Source organism: Equus quagga, chromosome 7 (genome assembly GCF_021613505.1).
Source record: "Equus quagga isolate Etosha38 chromosome 7, UCLA_HA_Equagga_1.0, whole genome shotgun sequence".
Lineage (NCBI taxonomy): Eukaryota > Metazoa > Chordata > Mammalia > Perissodactyla > Equidae > Equus > Equus quagga.
The window spans coordinates 39387081-39403343 of NC_060273.1; the positions used below are offsets into that span (position 1 = coordinate 39387081).

At 46.8% G+C, this 16263-nt stretch overlaps 1 protein-coding gene across 1 annotated transcript in view; it reads right to left on the reverse strand.

Moving 5' to 3' along the window:
• Positions 1 to 16263, reverse strand: part of LOC124241925 (NADPH--cytochrome P450 reductase) — a 63803-nt gene that overhangs the window by 30435 nt on the left and 17105 nt on the right. Inside the window, exon 2 of the mRNA XM_046666297.1 lies at positions 12912 to 12969. The gene's annotated coding sequence lies outside the window, so the exon portion shown is untranslated. The remainder of the gene's footprint in view (positions 1 to 12911; positions 12970 to 16263) is intronic.

A 16263-nucleotide genomic window follows, 5' to 3' on the forward strand; every position in this document is an offset into this window, starting at 1 on the left:
CTGCAGACAGAGCAAAGGCCCCAGCGGGGGGCCCTCACAAGGCAGCAGTCAGTGGACGTCCGCCCCCGCCCCACTGTCGCCCGGCCCCTTTCCTTTACTAAAGCCCAGGAAGTTAAACGGGTGTTCGTGGACAAGCCGACCACACACCTCAGAAGAGAAAGCTCATGCCAGCAGGCGGTTTCTAAGGTGATGGTGTGCGGGAGGGCAAGGGAGGCCGTAGGGCGGCATGCACACAACCCCATTCTTTCTAAGAACGTTTGGTTCAAGCCACCCAGGCCCCTGCAGCTGACTCCTAATGGGCTGTTCTCCACACAGGAGCCAGAAGGAACCTGTAAAAAGTTAGTCAGATCACGTCACCCCCCTAATCAAGACCCTCAGATGGCTTCATGTCATATTTAGTGAAAAACTAAAGTCCTTACCTGGCCTATAAGCCCCACATGATCTGCCCTCTGGATACGACTCCCACCATGTTTCTTACTGCCCTCCCTTTCCCCACGCCTCACCAGCCACATTGGCCTCGTTGCCACTCCTCTAGCCTCCAGGCCTGTTCCTGCCTCAGGGCCTTTGCACATGTTAATGCTGCTGGCTGGACTCTCTTCTAGTTGTCTGTAAGGTTCTCTCTGTTACTTCGTTCAGGTCTCTGCTCAGATGTCACCATCTCAGAGAGACTCTGCTTCGCTATAGTATCTGGTCACTCTCCCACCTCTTCCCTGCCCAGCACTGATCATAATATTACACATTTTTTCCCACAGGCCATCTCCCTGACTACAGGGTCAGCCCACAAGGGCAGGGACCTGACTTTCTTCACAGCCTGGCAGATAATGAGCACGTAATGTCAACTCGTTGAATAAATGAACATAGGACTCTGGACAGCTGGATTGGCAAGGCCTGGCAGACACATCATGACAACCCCCCAGGTGGTGAGGCTACGTCCTCCATCCCCACGCGTGCTCTACCCCAGCTCTTACGCTTCCTTCAGCACCGCGGCCTCCCCCGAGTTCACAGTAAGGACGCCACGGACTCCTGCGCCACTGCGGACACGACCAGGCGCTGCCCACTGGGAATACGACTGATTCCCTGCAGCAGGGAGGGGTGGGGCTCAGGCCCTGGGGCCCCCCACAGCACGGTGGACACTGCCTGCCCGCAGACCTCGGGTCCCAACAGAACTGAGAAAGTCCCCAGCAGCTCTGACTCTGAGGCATAAGACTTGAGACAGGCGAGAGTACGGAGGAGCAGTGGAAAGGACCTGGTGATCATTTTACCCGAGGCCTTGGTCTACCAGGGGCCTCGGAGGCTCCACGAGGTAAGCAGATCACTGGAGTGGCAAAACTAGGAAGGGCCCCCACTTCCCAGGGGAGGGCTGCGCTCAGCACCCGTCTAAGTAGGAAGACTTCTTAGACACGTGTCTCTCCTGCTCTGCCGTGAGCTCTTGACGGAACCGTCTGGGTCTCCTAGGCACCTCCGTACCCGGCCCGTGGTGGGAAGGAAGGGCTGGCAGGCTGGCAAGAAGGAAGCCAGCCTGGGAGGAAAAGCCTTAACCCCAGGCTTCCTCCCCGTCTAGGGCGGGGGCAACGATCCTGGGGCAGAAGCCACAGACACTGCGAAGACTTAGACCCGCATTTTCACACTGAAGCACACGCAAAACATCCAGCCCTCTCTCCAGCCTGCACCTCTTCCACAAGTGGCTTCCTACTCCGTCCACAGACCTCAGCTCGACCACCCCTTCCATGGGCCACATTTCCCTGGCACAGTGCTTGGCACAGAATTCAGTGCTCAATACCACCCAGGAAATGAGTGAAGGGTGCCAGTGAACACATTATGACACACAGAGTGCAAAATCCGCATGGGCCAATAACATGAAGCGTGCAGACTTAAAAGAAATTAGGGCTGGTACTGTGCTCATTCGGCAATCCTCTAGACAGAGGTTCTCAAATTTCCTCAGCTCGTGGAGCCCCTAGTATCTCAGTAAAATATTCATGGTATCCCGTGGCCCAAGGAAATGAAGTTCCATTTATGAAGGAGGTCGGTCCAAAGAATCACTGAAACCCCAGCTTTGCAAAGACACTAAGTCATCAAAAGGAATGTGGAAGCTCTAATGTCGAAACTGTGAACCACCACAAGCCAGTGCTAATGCGGACAGATGGGGACTTTCACTGCGCTGGAAAATTAGGCCCTGCTGGGGGCTGCCGTGGCACCCTGAGGCACCTCGGCACAGTCTGGGAACCAAAACTCCACGACATAATCGCTCTCCTCTGCTGTGTAATACCTTGATGGGAAAGTTCTGGATGTCCTGCCTGATGAGTGTCCTTCATTTCAGGTGGGGCAGGGTGACCACGAGACAGTCTGTCTGTCTGAGGTCCCCAGTGGTACTCCAAGGAGACTTGGGGAGCCCTGTGTGATCTTTCTGCCCTGGAAGGGTCTTTAATCTGTGAGTCGGTTCCTCTTTCCACATTTAGTGGGAAAGAGGAACACTGGACAGCATAGGGTTCCTGGGGCCAAACGCAACATTTATCGACAACAGGAAAAAAAAAAAGATGAAATGCAAACGAGAAAATAGAGAGAGTAATTTCTCAACTAGACCAGGCTCTTGCTACAGCCCCGCCACCAGCTGGCTGAGACTCCGGGCAAATCCCTTATGGGCAGGAGGCTTTGATGTCCTCATCTGCGGAATTAGGCTCAGAAAAAGGTGTACATCCAAAAGCCACCCAAGTAGGTGTCCCCTACCTCCAACAGAGCAGATCTGATCTTTGATCTTTTATTGCAAATTAGTCTGTACATTCATTTTCATTTTTCTTATAAAAGACAACATACATAAAGAAAAGGGGATACAGATAGATATTTAGACAGATGTTACTCCTCCTGAATTTCAACAGCTGGCCAGTTCTGGCTGATGCTGCGGGCCAAGGGCAGCAACTCCAGTCCTGGTGCCGGAGCCGGCAGGCAGCCCAGGACACTACAAAACAGGGTGGACAAATTGCTGGCTGCCAGGCCAGACGCACAGCTAGAAGCTTCGCCAGCTTCTGAGAGGGCAAATAAGGTAAGAACAGAGGGTCCTTTCTCCATCTGACGTTTACAACATCATCCTCCAGGAAGCATCTGTGGCTTTGCATTTACTGTACACAACTTCTGGGCAGTAAACACGATTGATCAACCGACCCAGCACTGACATCTGGGTGAGCCAGGCACCTGAAGCAGCAACAGGCAGGAAGGAAGCCAGTAAGTGACTCAGTCAGCCCCTTTGGCATGCAGATCACCCAGCAGCAAAAAGTGACTGTCACCTTGCCACAGCCCAGATGAGGGTTTGGCATCTGTCCCTCAGCTGCAGTGGCAACAGTCTGCTCAGGTTCACACCCCTCTGTCCAGGGTTAGTGGCTTCAAAATGAGGGAAGACATTCAAGGAAACAAAGCCTATTCTTGCCTAGTAACTCATCCTCCAGAGACGGAGAGACCCTCAGGGGAAAGTACCTTTCCAAGGCACTTGCTCAAAGCAGTGCTCAGAAGAGGAACCGGAACAGATTCCCTTCCAGCTGGAGTGTCCACAAAGTTTATCATCCACACTGAGACAGGGCAGGTGTGGATTTTTCTGGGTTTGGGGGTTTATCCTCTTGAGGTTCACTCAGCTTCTTGAACCTGTAAGTTTGAGAACTTTTCAGCCATTACTTCTTCCAATACTTTCTCAGCCCCACCCGCTTTCTCCTCTCCTCTGGGACTATGATGCCTGTGTTTTGTTACGAGTCCCACAAGTCCCCGAGGCTCTGTTGAGTTGTATCAGGCCAGTTTCTCTCTGCTGTTTAGATTGCGTAATTTCTCCTGTTCTATCTTCAAGGTCACTCTTTTTCAAGGTCCTCTGTCTTCTCCATTTGGCTGTGAAGCCATCCACTGAGGGTTTTCGTTTCATGATTATATTTTCCAGTTCCAAGATGTCTCTTGTGCTCTTCTCTATATCTTGCATGATTCCAGCATCTGTGCTATCTTGATGCTGGCGTCTGTTAATTGCCTTTATTCATTCAAGTTGAGATTTTCCTAGTTCTTAGTATGGTGAGTGATTTTTGATAGTATCCTGTACATTTGGGGTATTATAACATTCTGAATCTTATTTGAATCTTCTATCAGGCTTCCTCTGCCACCATGCTGGTGGGGGACAGAGAGTGCCAACTCATCGCTGTCATTCATAGGCATATCCCAACAGTTACAAGGCCATGGGGAGGCCAGGCGTGGGGAAAATATAGAGCTCTGAGGAAGAAGAAGATGGTGCGGAACAGTCAAGGAAGGTGCACCCAGGGGCCCACATCTGAGCTGGGTCACGAAAACTGAGCAGGGTCCACCAGCCAGATAAGGGAGATGAGAGAAGTTCCAGACTGGCAAAGCATGCACTAAGGCCTAAACCAAGAAAGAGCAGTAGCCTCAGAATCTGGTGTGACTTGAGTTGGGTACGATGGGAGGCATTTGTGGGTGTGGGTGTAAGGGTGGTGAGTAAGAGATGAACATTTAAGAGACCGAGACCAGCGTACGAAGGGTCCAGGAGCCCTCTATGTGTCTAAGGTCTTTGGGCCCTGGGCAGCCGTGATGACAGGGTAAGGGTGTGGCATCATCAGAACTATGCCATAAGGTGTAACCCTGAGCAATGGAGCTTACACTCACAACATCAATAACTGTCAATACTGTCATGGACCTCGACCATGCATCCTAGACTAGAACACACTCAGGTCAATGACCCCAGCTGATGACATCTCCCTCACATAAGAGGGCCTATGGGTGTGGTCTAGAGACATGTGACTGTCATTGTGCCTGATGCAATTATGTGAAAGAGGAAGGCAGCCAGGAAAAGTGGATCTGTGAAAGCATGACTCGGCCAGAAGCAGGCAGAGGAGCTAGCATTACTCAGCACAAATCAAGCTGACAAAGCCCAAGGGGGCTGAGCACTGAACTGCAGCTGGTCGTGGAGAGCCATGTGGGCTTGTTCCTATCAGCCTCTCAGGGCCCTCGGCCACCTGGCCTGAACTCCAAGTGGTGTGAACCCACAGCTTCCCGAAGTCCCCGGCCACATGCTCCAGGGCATTTTGTGGGTACAACTTAGTAACACTATTAAAAGTTAGCACAGGGCAATTTATGTGCACAAGATACTTCAAAGGAGTTCTGAGAGATAACAGAAAACACATATATTGGTCTCTGTCCCCAGTTCCTGGCACAGAGCTCCTAAAATCCTTCTAATTTTCTGGGTGATAGGACTGTCTTTTGTTTCAATGATGCAACTCTTGGCAGGCTCCTGGATGGCTGCTGGATGAGGGCTGGTCACCAGAAAGACCAAGTCACGATGAGAAGCTTGGAACTTTCAGGCCTGCTCCCTAGTCTTTTGAGAAGGGAGGAGTGCTGGAAATGGAAACTGATCACGCCCACATGAGGAAGCCTCCATAAAACCCCAATAGTATGTGGTTCTGGGAGTTTCCAGGTTGGTGAACCCATCCACACACTGGGGGGTGACACACCCCAACTCCGTGGGGACAGAAGCTCCTGTGCTCAGGACCCGCCCAGACCTCGCCCTAGGCATCTCTTCATCTGGCTGTTCATCTGTATCCTTTATCATATCCTTTAATACACTGGTAAACCTAACTCTTTTCCCGAATTCTTTGAGCTGCTTTAGCAAATTAATCAAACCTGGGGAGGGGGTTGTGGGAATCCCCACTTATAGCCCATTGGTCAGAAGCACAGGTGACATCCTGGACTTGCAATTGGCATCCGAAGTGGGAGTAGTCTTGTGGGACTGAGTCCTTAACCTGCAGGATCTGATGCTACCTCTGGGTAGAGTGTCTGAATTGAGTTGAACCGTAAGACACCGAGCTGGTGTCACAGAAAATTGCTTGGTGGGGGAAATCCCTACACACGTGGTGTCCTAAGTGTTGTGAAGGCGGAGTAGTGTGAGAGTAAAGGAGAGACACAGGAGGAAGGACTGGAGTTTTCTAACGCAAGTTCATACTGGGTCATCCTGGTGACCACTCCTTTGCCTCAAGTCATTTTGAACACAAATCTGGAAAACAGAAAGCCAGAGGACTTGCCTTAGTTTACTCAAGTTCTAGGCAGACCAGTTCTGGTGTCTGCTGCTGCCTCTACCGCAACAGCAGGAATAAGGAGTGACAGCGTGATGAGAACCCCCAGAGAGCAATCAGAACCCCGCCCCAGGCAGGGCATGGTCACATGGCACATCCCCACGGCAAGCTTACGGGACACACGATGATGCCCCTGCCCCTTTTACAGAACTGGGAATGGGGTGGGCCAGTGCCGATATGGCCTCCCAAAAGTGAATGTGCACTGAGGGCTCATTCAGAGAGTTTCAAATGGGCTCCACACTCAGCATCCAAGACAAGCTGGAACTCAGCCAGAAAGAGTCCCCAGGATGCGGCGGTCCCCAAACCATACCACATGAGAAACAGGACACTGGAGAAGTTTACCCTAAAGGAAAGATTCAGACCCTTCTTTGGGCAGTGAGCAAACAGAGGAGGGAGAGACCCTGGCAACAGAGGATAGAGATTTACACATTGTCCAAGAACTTTCTGACACCGGTATTTGGAGAGGGAGTGAGGTGCTGCAAGGCGTGGCCCTTATCACTCGAGTTATGTCAACAGAAAGCTGAGTAATCTAGGTTCACTGACAGAGAGAGTGCCTGCCACCCTGGGGACCTGGGACACACACCCACCAAATTAACGTTCATTAAACTGGTGGACGGGTGACAACGCTAGGGGGATACTCCAGGTCTCTGACTGGAGTTAATACTTAAATACTAATTCCTGGATCTCTTTCACTGAACCTTGAAACACACACACACAGAGTTCTAGGTCATGTTAAACGAGAGCTGGAGAAAGCAAAGGCAGACAACGGACACAGTGATACGTGACCCCACGGCACACCCTGAGGACTCAGGGAGGAGAAGGAGGAAAGCGGGCTCAGGGCAGACCTCTGAAAAAGACAGGAAGGGAGAAGTACTACCTCTTTCGACTGAAAAACTGGACCCAAGAACAGTCTCTGCTTCCCACGGAGGCGGGCTTTCAGCTTTAACGGGGAGCATCTTCAGGAGTAAGTGAACCTCCTGCTCGAAGCACACCACTATCGTGTCTGTATCACATCTTTTCAAACCCAGCTCATTCCGCACAGACACAAGATGCTGCTCCCTGATGGGACTCGCACTGCTCCTTCTGGTTCCAAGAGGAAGGACTCAGCCCAGGCGCCATTTGTGCCCAGTGACTCCAGCCTCTGTCGAAACAGCCTCCAGGGACAGGGGACTCACCACCTCCTGGCCTAGCCTCAGCCTGCTCAGATGTTTGTGCTGAAGCATGGCAAGTCAGGCCAGAAGCTGACCATCCACAGAACTGCTTTCTCTCTAGCATCTTCCTTCATTTTTTCCATTCACAAATATACTACACACACACGTACAAACACTCCTAGAGAAAGCAGATAAAATGTATTCTGTTTTGTAAAACGTTTTTTCATGTTGCTGGAGGAGCCTTTATAATGATTTTATATTGTATTTTATATATATCTATACCATATATTTTCTTTGCCCAATAGCCCACTGATTTGATGCACCATTATTTACTTAATTACCTCCCAATTCTTCGTTTATTAAAATATTTTTGATCCCTTAAACACATATAAGCACAAGGGAGAAAAGATGAGAAAAACATGACCTGCTATGCAGAGGTTCACAGTCTGGTCCAGGAAACACAGAAAACACTGCAGTGAAATGTGAGAAATGGAATAAACTAAATGCGTACAAAGTGCTGTGGGGACAAAGAGGAAGAAGTGAATAACACGCCCCAGGGAAATGGGGGGATACTCCACAAAGCCCCAATCTTAGCAGGGCTGTTTCCAGCTTCTCACTTTGCTAAACAAGGGTGGCAGTGGCTGCCCGCTCTAAGCAGGCACCGGGCCTGGCACTTTTCCAGTGTCTCTTAGTGTCTCAGCCGCCCTGCACTGGAGTTACTCTTCAACGATGCGATCAACGCTACATCAGTCCAAGTGGTTTGTGAGGCCACACAGCTGGTGAGTGGTGGAGCTCAAATCAAAGTGTGTGTCTGTTTCTGAAGTCCATTCTGAGTTCCTTCCTCAACGATATTAATAAAAGCATCTTAAACAAAAAGCTTTTCTCTTTAAAAAAAGTCCTTAAGTTCTCAACTAGATTTGGATTTTTTATAACTCTTGATACATATGTTGTCTTCAAATAGGATCAACTTCTAGCCAGACTGATCAGGAAAAAAAGAAAAGAAGACATTAATTACCAATATAGAGAACGAAAGAGGGGACATCATTAGATTCTACAGACATTAAAAGGATGAATGGGAAATTATGAATGACATTATGCCAATATTTGATAACTTAGAGGAAATGGACAAATTTCTTAATAGACACAAACTGCTAGAGCTCACCCAAGAAAAACAGATAACCTGAAGAGTTCTCGAAAAGGATTCAAATTAGTAGTTAAAGCCTTCACCAAAAATGAACACCAGGAGCAGGCAGCTTCACTGGTGAATTCTATCAAACATTGAAGGAAGAAATAATACCATTCTATACAAACTCGTTCAGAAAATAGAAGACTTCCCAAGTCATTTTATGAGGCCTGCATTACCCTGATATCGAAACCAAAGACAGCACAAAAAACGAAAACTGCAGACCAATATGCCTCATGAACACAGAAGCAAAAGTCCTCTAAAATATTAGCAAATTGAATCCAGCAATACATGAAAAGGATACTACACCACGATCAAACGGAGTTTACTCCAGGAATACAAGGTTGGTTTGATATTCAAACATCAGTATAATTCATTATATCAACAGGCTTAAAAAACCCATAGGATCATCTCAATAGATGGAGAGCAAGCATCTGACAAAATTCGGCATCCATTTATAATGAAAACACTTGGTAAACTAGGAATAATAAGGAGCTTCCTCAACCTGATAAAGAGTCATGGACACGTCATTATAATAATAACAGTTCTCACTTCATTGGGTTATCGTGAGAATTAAATAAACTGAGCTTGTAAAGGGTTTAGAACAGTGCCTAGCACAGAGTATGTGCTGTAATAAATGTCGCTGTTACTACTATTAAAAATTCTGAATGATAAGAAGTAAACAATAACAACCAAAAGTATTAAGCAGCCACTGCTACCTGCAATAACATGGACAAATCTCAGAGCCATAATGTTGACGGAGAGAAGCCAAACACAGAAGCGTACCAAGCCTTTATAGTTGAAGTTTAAGAACAGACAAAAGTAATCTAGAGTGACTGAGGGCAGAAAAGTGGTCACCTTTGGGTCAACGGTCATGAGCAGGAGGAGACACCAGGGAAGCTTCTGTCATGCTGAACAATGTGCGCTATCTTGATTTGGGGCGGTAGTTACAGGGGAGATTATCGATGTAAAATTCACCAAGCTGTACTTTGAAGATTTGTGCACTTTACTGAATGTAAGTTACACTGCAAAGTAAATAAGTGTCCACAATGCAACAGCATATGTGCTATGGCCCCAGTGATGTAAAAATATTTATGTACGTATACGTATTTATGTATGCATTTATGTATAAGATGATATGAAAAAAGGATCATCACAAAACATTATCTCAAGAGTGAGATCTTAATTTTTTCCCACTTCTGTCTTCTTTATGCACTATTTACTTTTTTTTTAAACATGAGTATGTGTTACTTACCTAATCAAAAAAATATTTTTAACGCTGTTTTCTTATGGAGAAAAGAATGCCCAAGCCCTTGGGTCCAGTGGTTCTCTTCTTGGAATGTGCCTCTCACTGGGCCCAGCACACGTCGGCTGCAATGCTGCTTGTAACAGCCCCAAATCGGGTGCTTATGTTTTCAATTCCAAACACTAGAATGCTATGCAGCAGTTAAAAAATAAACAGATGGCGGTGGGGGGCTGGCCCAGTGGTGTAGTGGTTAAGTCCACGCACTCCACTTCAACAGCCTAGGGTTCATGGGTTTGGATCCTGGGTACAGACTTATATACCACTCATCAAGCCATGCTGTCGCAGTATCCCACACAAAAAAGTAGAGGAAGATTGGCATAGATGTTAGCTCAGGGACAATCTTCCTCAAGCAAAAAGAAGATGATTGGCAACAGATGTTAGCTCAGGGCCAATCTTCCTCACCAAAAAATCCCATAAAATAATTAGATGGGCTGGCCCTATGGCCAAGTGGTTAAAGTTCCACGTGCTCCGCTTCGGTGGCCTGGGTTCATGGGTTTGGATCCCAGGTGCGGACCTGCTCCACTCATCAGCCACGCTGTGGAGGCATCCCACGTACAAAATAGAGGAACCTTTGCTTTGTCTGTCCTTCTATAATGAGACGGCTGGTATTCATGTGTTATTTCTGAAATTAAACATAAATCATGGGAGCTGGATTTCTTCTGTTGAAGAAGGGAGTTAACAATACGGAAAGGGAGAACGCGGAATAAATGCTGTGGTGTTGGACCGAAACTGGAGGCATCAGTATGCACAATGGATTTTTAAGATATAAAGACAGATATAGAAATGCATCTGTTTGTGTGTATTTCCTAGTTTTGTCTGCTGAGAGGGCCAAGAAGTAACAATATCTCAGTAGCAAGGAGTCATGTAGCATCCAGATCTTGGTTTCTAACACCATTCTCCATGTAAAGGAACCAGGGCTCCCTGGAGAAATGGCTGACTCCAGAACTGGGGCAGGAAAAGGAATGAATGAATGTGGATCACCTTGCTGTGCCAAAGAGTAAGGAAGAATGACAGGGACATGTCAAAAGGACATAGGAGTATACCCGAAGGGGTTCTCATTGGCCAAATCTGGGACAATTTGAGCATCAAAATAAATAACAGTGACAAATTATAACCCATAGGATAAAAGAATAACACGAGTCAACAGTGATATAAGTACATAAATGAATAAATAAATACGCAGGCGAGAAGGGAAATTTCTTCTGTGCAGTAGTCACTAACAATGGAGGAGGAATGAAGGACCAAGAAAGTCACCAGTCGGCAAACCCCACAGTCATAACTGTTTCAGACAACAATCGCGAATGCTGAAACTTGTGGGTGAAAGTCTGATGAGAAACATCTGATCACATAGGGAAAAACAGAACTTCTCAGTGGGGAACTTGGCTGACACCACATAACCAAGTGATCAACTTAGCAGTTCCAATATTGGGGCAAAGTGACATCTCCTGCCACTTGATAAGGCACTCTAAGGACACAATGCCATTTCTGTGATGTTCTGCCAAAAATACATAATCTGAATCTTAAAACATCAGATAAACCCACACTGAGGGGCATTCTACAAAGAAATGGCCTGACCTTTTGAAAAATGTCAAGGTCATAAAAGACCAAGAAAGACTAAGGACCTGCTCCAGATCAAAGGAGACTAGTTCCACCTCTAAAGAGTGGTTCCAGTTAAATCCTGGACCAGGGGGATAAAAAAGATTTTTCTTCTGCTATAAAAGACATTAGTGGCAAAATCTGAATAAACTCTACATTTAGACAACATAATCTATCAATGTTAATTTTCTGATGTTGATTATTGTGCTACGGTTATGTAAGAATATATCCTTGAATTTTAGAAAATATACACTGAAGTACTTAGGGGTAAATGAGCACCATGTCTGCAACTTATTCTCAAGTTGGTCAGGAAAAAAATGTTAAAAAATATACATATATATAGAGAGAGAAAATGATAAAGTAAATATGGTAAAACGCTAATATTTGGGGAATCTGAATGCAAAGAATTCTTTCAACTTTTCTGTAAATCAAACTATTTCAAAACACAAAGGTAAAAATACACATGATTATTGAAGAAACTACGCTAAATTTAAAAATACAAAGGAAACATAATCCAAACACCTACTATTTGTTTTTGTTCTATACGGTTTTTTATGTGTATCTCACAAAATACTTATTTTTAATATTATTGGTTTTATACTCATATAATCTTGTCCTGCTTTTTTCATTTATTAAATTGTGAATATTATAAACTCTAAAATGTTATTCCAGCCTATGAATATTGAGTTGTTTACTGAATATTTTCACTATTATGAATGATGCCATGATAAACATGATGATTGATCTCTTTTCAAGGTAAATCTTTGTGCACCTCTGATTATTTCCTTAAAATAGAGTTTCTGAATTTATCTTAGAAATATTTCCGAGTCAAAGGGAATAAATATTTTTAAGGCTCTTAACTTATCATCAAATTATTTCCCAAAAAAAGAAATTTATTTTCACCATTTCTCTGCAGCTTTCCCTCCGTAAGACCTTCGGCTAACCTGCACAGAAGGGAGCTACTCCACAAAGCACTGTGCTCACAGAAGCCTGTGAGGGAAACAAGTCAAAAAAAAACCCCTAAATACTGCAAGAATCAATAAACACTCCAGGGAGGCCATGACGCCTGTGTCCCAGAAGTACGGGCAAACAGAAGAAACTGGAGAGATGGATGCATAGATCAGACAGGCCCTGTCAGCGATGAAAAGGATTCCCGGTCAATAAGACCCGCTGTGGTATAAAGTGGGAAAGGTGTGCAGTGGGAGGTGCTGTCAGGGTCACAAGCACACACCAACCTGAGCACCATAGCCTGGGACATACACGGTCCACCTCTTAGCTCTCCATGTGTCGTGAGTCATGCATTACCCGCTCCTCAGTCCCGTGAGCCCTCCTGGGTGTGGGGGCTGGAGGGGAGACTGTCAAGGCAGGGCAGTGGGTGACACGGAAAGCAAGAATCAGAGTCCTGGGGAAGCACATTTCAATAATCACTTACACACATTTTGCCTCTGAAACCAGATCACAGGTTTAAAGTCCTTCCGTCGTGATAACATTTACACACACACATACAGGGATCTTGAAATCTCTCTGGGCCTCAGTTTCTTCATTTATAAAATAGAGGTAATGCTACCCACCTCACAGGAGCTGCCGCTGGGATTATATTTCAAGACAATCAATGTGCTGGTACGACACCTGTGTAAGAAAGAAAGCTGTTAACTATTGTTCCGTTTTGTGCATGGCATACTGGGTGTGCTCAAACCAGGAGAACACAGGTAAGTGGCAGAATACTTCAGCTCTGTTCCCTGGGAGCTTGTCTAGGTGACTCCCAAAAGCTCCTGGATTTCCTTAAGAGTTTAGAGAAATACAATCTGGAGAAATCCAAAAGCTCTGGGGAAACCCACCTTTTCTGTGGGGAAAGTGAGGGTCTGGGTTCTGAGGTCTAGAACTGCTAGAGTCTGTCCAATCCTGTCGTTCAGGGAACACGACCGATCAGAGGACTTGCCCAGAGACGTGCCTCAGGCTGAGCAGGAACTGGACGGACCAGCACCCCTCCCTCCGCAGTGCCCCCCAGCCAACAGGAGCACGTCGAGTTTGAATGTATCGTCTTTCAACCGTTCTTGATCAGCTCACCTTGACTTCCAACAGGAAAGCCTTCTTTTATGTCTAGGTCAGGTCACTTTATGGCCCATGCAATATAAGGCCCCCTCACTAAAGTGGTGGAGGGCAGGGAGTGGACAAAGGCCCCAGAAGCTACCGTGAGGAAGACAGAAGACAACAGGAAGGGCAAAGGGCAGGCACGGAAGAGTGCTCGGAAGGCCTGGAATGATCTAGAAGGCGCAGGGACAGCTCTTCTGGCCTTTCAGAACACATAGGTTAGACCTGACTCCTGCAAAGCCAGGGCTCCTCTGTCGCAGCGTTCCCACCGTTGGCAGATGGCAGCAGCCCGGTCTCTGCGAACTCCACCAGGCGGAATGGGAAAACGACGGCGCCTTTATCCCAGCTCATGTGTCTGTTCTGGTGTCAAGAGTAGCCAGTACTTGCACGAAACCATTTCAGGAGGAAAACAAAACAAAACAAACAAAACCCACTACTCTTCATTTATTCCTTCACAGTGATGGGATTCCGTCAAATTTCCAAATGCCCCCATTCTAACACCCCCTGAAGAAAGGAAGTAACTACTTCATCATCATCTGTTGACTCTGGAATTCCTACCTTTCAGTCATATCAAAGGAAACCAAGGTTACTTTCCAAAAGTAATATCTGAATTTTAACTAAAATCATGACTTTTCTAACTAGAAGTGTTTTCACAGAGAAGGGATGCAACACTGAGGGGAGCAAAAGAGCCACATTGTCCTGATTCCTCTCTAGTCCACTGGATCACAAAGCAGTATTAGTAGAAAAACTGGGGCAGAGCATCTGGTGAAAGGGTCTGGGACTCGGCGGGAGCTCAAAGACCCAAATTTGGGAGTCGGCTTCACCACCACCTCAGCAAAGCGCTTCTCCTCGCCAAGCCTTAGCCAACAAGGGGTGTTAATCCTTGTTTGGCTTTTGTACAAACGATGCTTGTGGAAACATTCTGCAAAGTCTCAGAGAACTACTGACGCTGATGTTGAAAACGACTGCCCGAAGTGACATTGTCTTGAGAAGGAACCCTCCACTCAGCAGAGTGGCTCTTCCACATCCACCCAGTGCGCCACGTGCCCAGCACCATGCCAGCCGGACCACTAAGTCAGGGATGTCCTCCGCCCTTCCGGCAGAAAGAGACAAGACACACGGTTACTTCCTTGCCAAAACGAACAGAACAGTACAGACGGCCAGTGCCAGTTCACGGCTGGGTGAGGCTGGCGTGAGCCAAAGTGGTTAGTGGGGCTTCTTGACGGAAAGAGACACAAAACGGCAGGGGAGAGAGCGGTGGGGAGAGAGTGTAGAGAAGGGTATGAAGGGTTGGGCCAGCCCAGTGGTGCAGTGGTTAAGTGCGCACGTTCTGCTTCGGTGGCCTGGGGTTTGCCGGTTCGGATCCCCGGTGCAGACATGGCACCACTTGGCACACCATGCTGTGGCAGGCGTCCCATGTATAAAGTAGAGGAAGATGGGCATGGATGTTAGCTCAGGGCCAGTCTTCCTCAGCAAAAAGAGGAGGACTGGCAGCAGTTAGCTCAGGGCTAATCTTCCTCAAAAAAAAAAAAAAAAAAGGGTATGAAGAGAAAGTGGGGTCATAGCTTAAAAAAACAAATTCACAAACTGCTCTGCCACTTGTTCTATGACTTGGGGCAAACCCAACTCAACGCCTCTCAGCTGCTTTCCTATCTAAGCTGGAGTATCACATCAATATCAATAACTCCAGAAGGGCTCTCGGGAGGATAACATGGGTAAACCTGCACAGGACACTGGCAGACGCTCAAAGAACGCTGGCTCACTTCTCTCTCCGACTTGGGCACTTCGGGGCAGAAGCAGATCAAAAATAAGAGTGTCACTTAGCACCCAGATCTTGTTTCTAAACCCCGTTCTCCAATCAAAGGAACCAGGGCCTCTTAAGGAAAGGGCTGATTCCGGGGCTGAGGCGTGGAAAACAAAAGACGAGCCTGGGACATCTTGTGGTGCAGCCAATTAGGGAAATGCTCAGACAAAGAGGGGGCTCCTGCGAGAACCAGGAGACAGCTGGCAGGAGTTCCTAATGGCTAAAGCCAGAAAAACTGACACAACGAATAAATAATGCTATTATTGTATTTTCCTGTGTGTGTGGGGGGGTATTCGTCTCTAAAGTTATTTTCTTATTGTGGTAAAATACACGTAACATAAAATTTACCATTTTATTGTTTCAAAGTGTACAGTGCAGTGGCGTTAAATACATTGAAAATATTGTGTGACCATCACCACTATCTCGTTCCAGAAGTTTTTCATCACCCCAAAAGGAAACACTGTAGCCATTAAGCAGTCACTCCTCATTGCCTAGCTCCCGGCAGCCACTAATCTACTTTCTGGCTCTGTGAATTTGCCTATGACAGACATCTCATATGTGTTCCTTTGTGACGGGCTTCTTTCACTTAACATAACATGTTCGAGGCTTGTCCACGTAGTGGTACATATCAGCCCTTCATTCTTTTTTATGGATGAATAATATTCCATTGTATCGACAGACCATATTTTAGCCATTCATCATGTGATGGATATTTGGGTTGTTTCCAATTTTTGGATATTATAAATAATGCTGCTACATTCACGTACAAGTACTTGTTGGAGTACCTCTCTTCGATTCTCTTGGGTATACAACTAGAAGTGGAACTGCTGGGTCACATGGTAATCCTATGCCAAACGTACTGAGGAAATGCCAAACTGTTTTCCACAGCGAATGCACCACTTACACTCTCAACGGCAACGTACAAGGGCTCCAATTTCTCCACATTCGAACCGGCAGGAGTTGTTTTCTGGTCCTGTTTGGCTTTAAACAGCCATCCTCGCGGTGTGAAGTGGGATCTCACTGTGCTT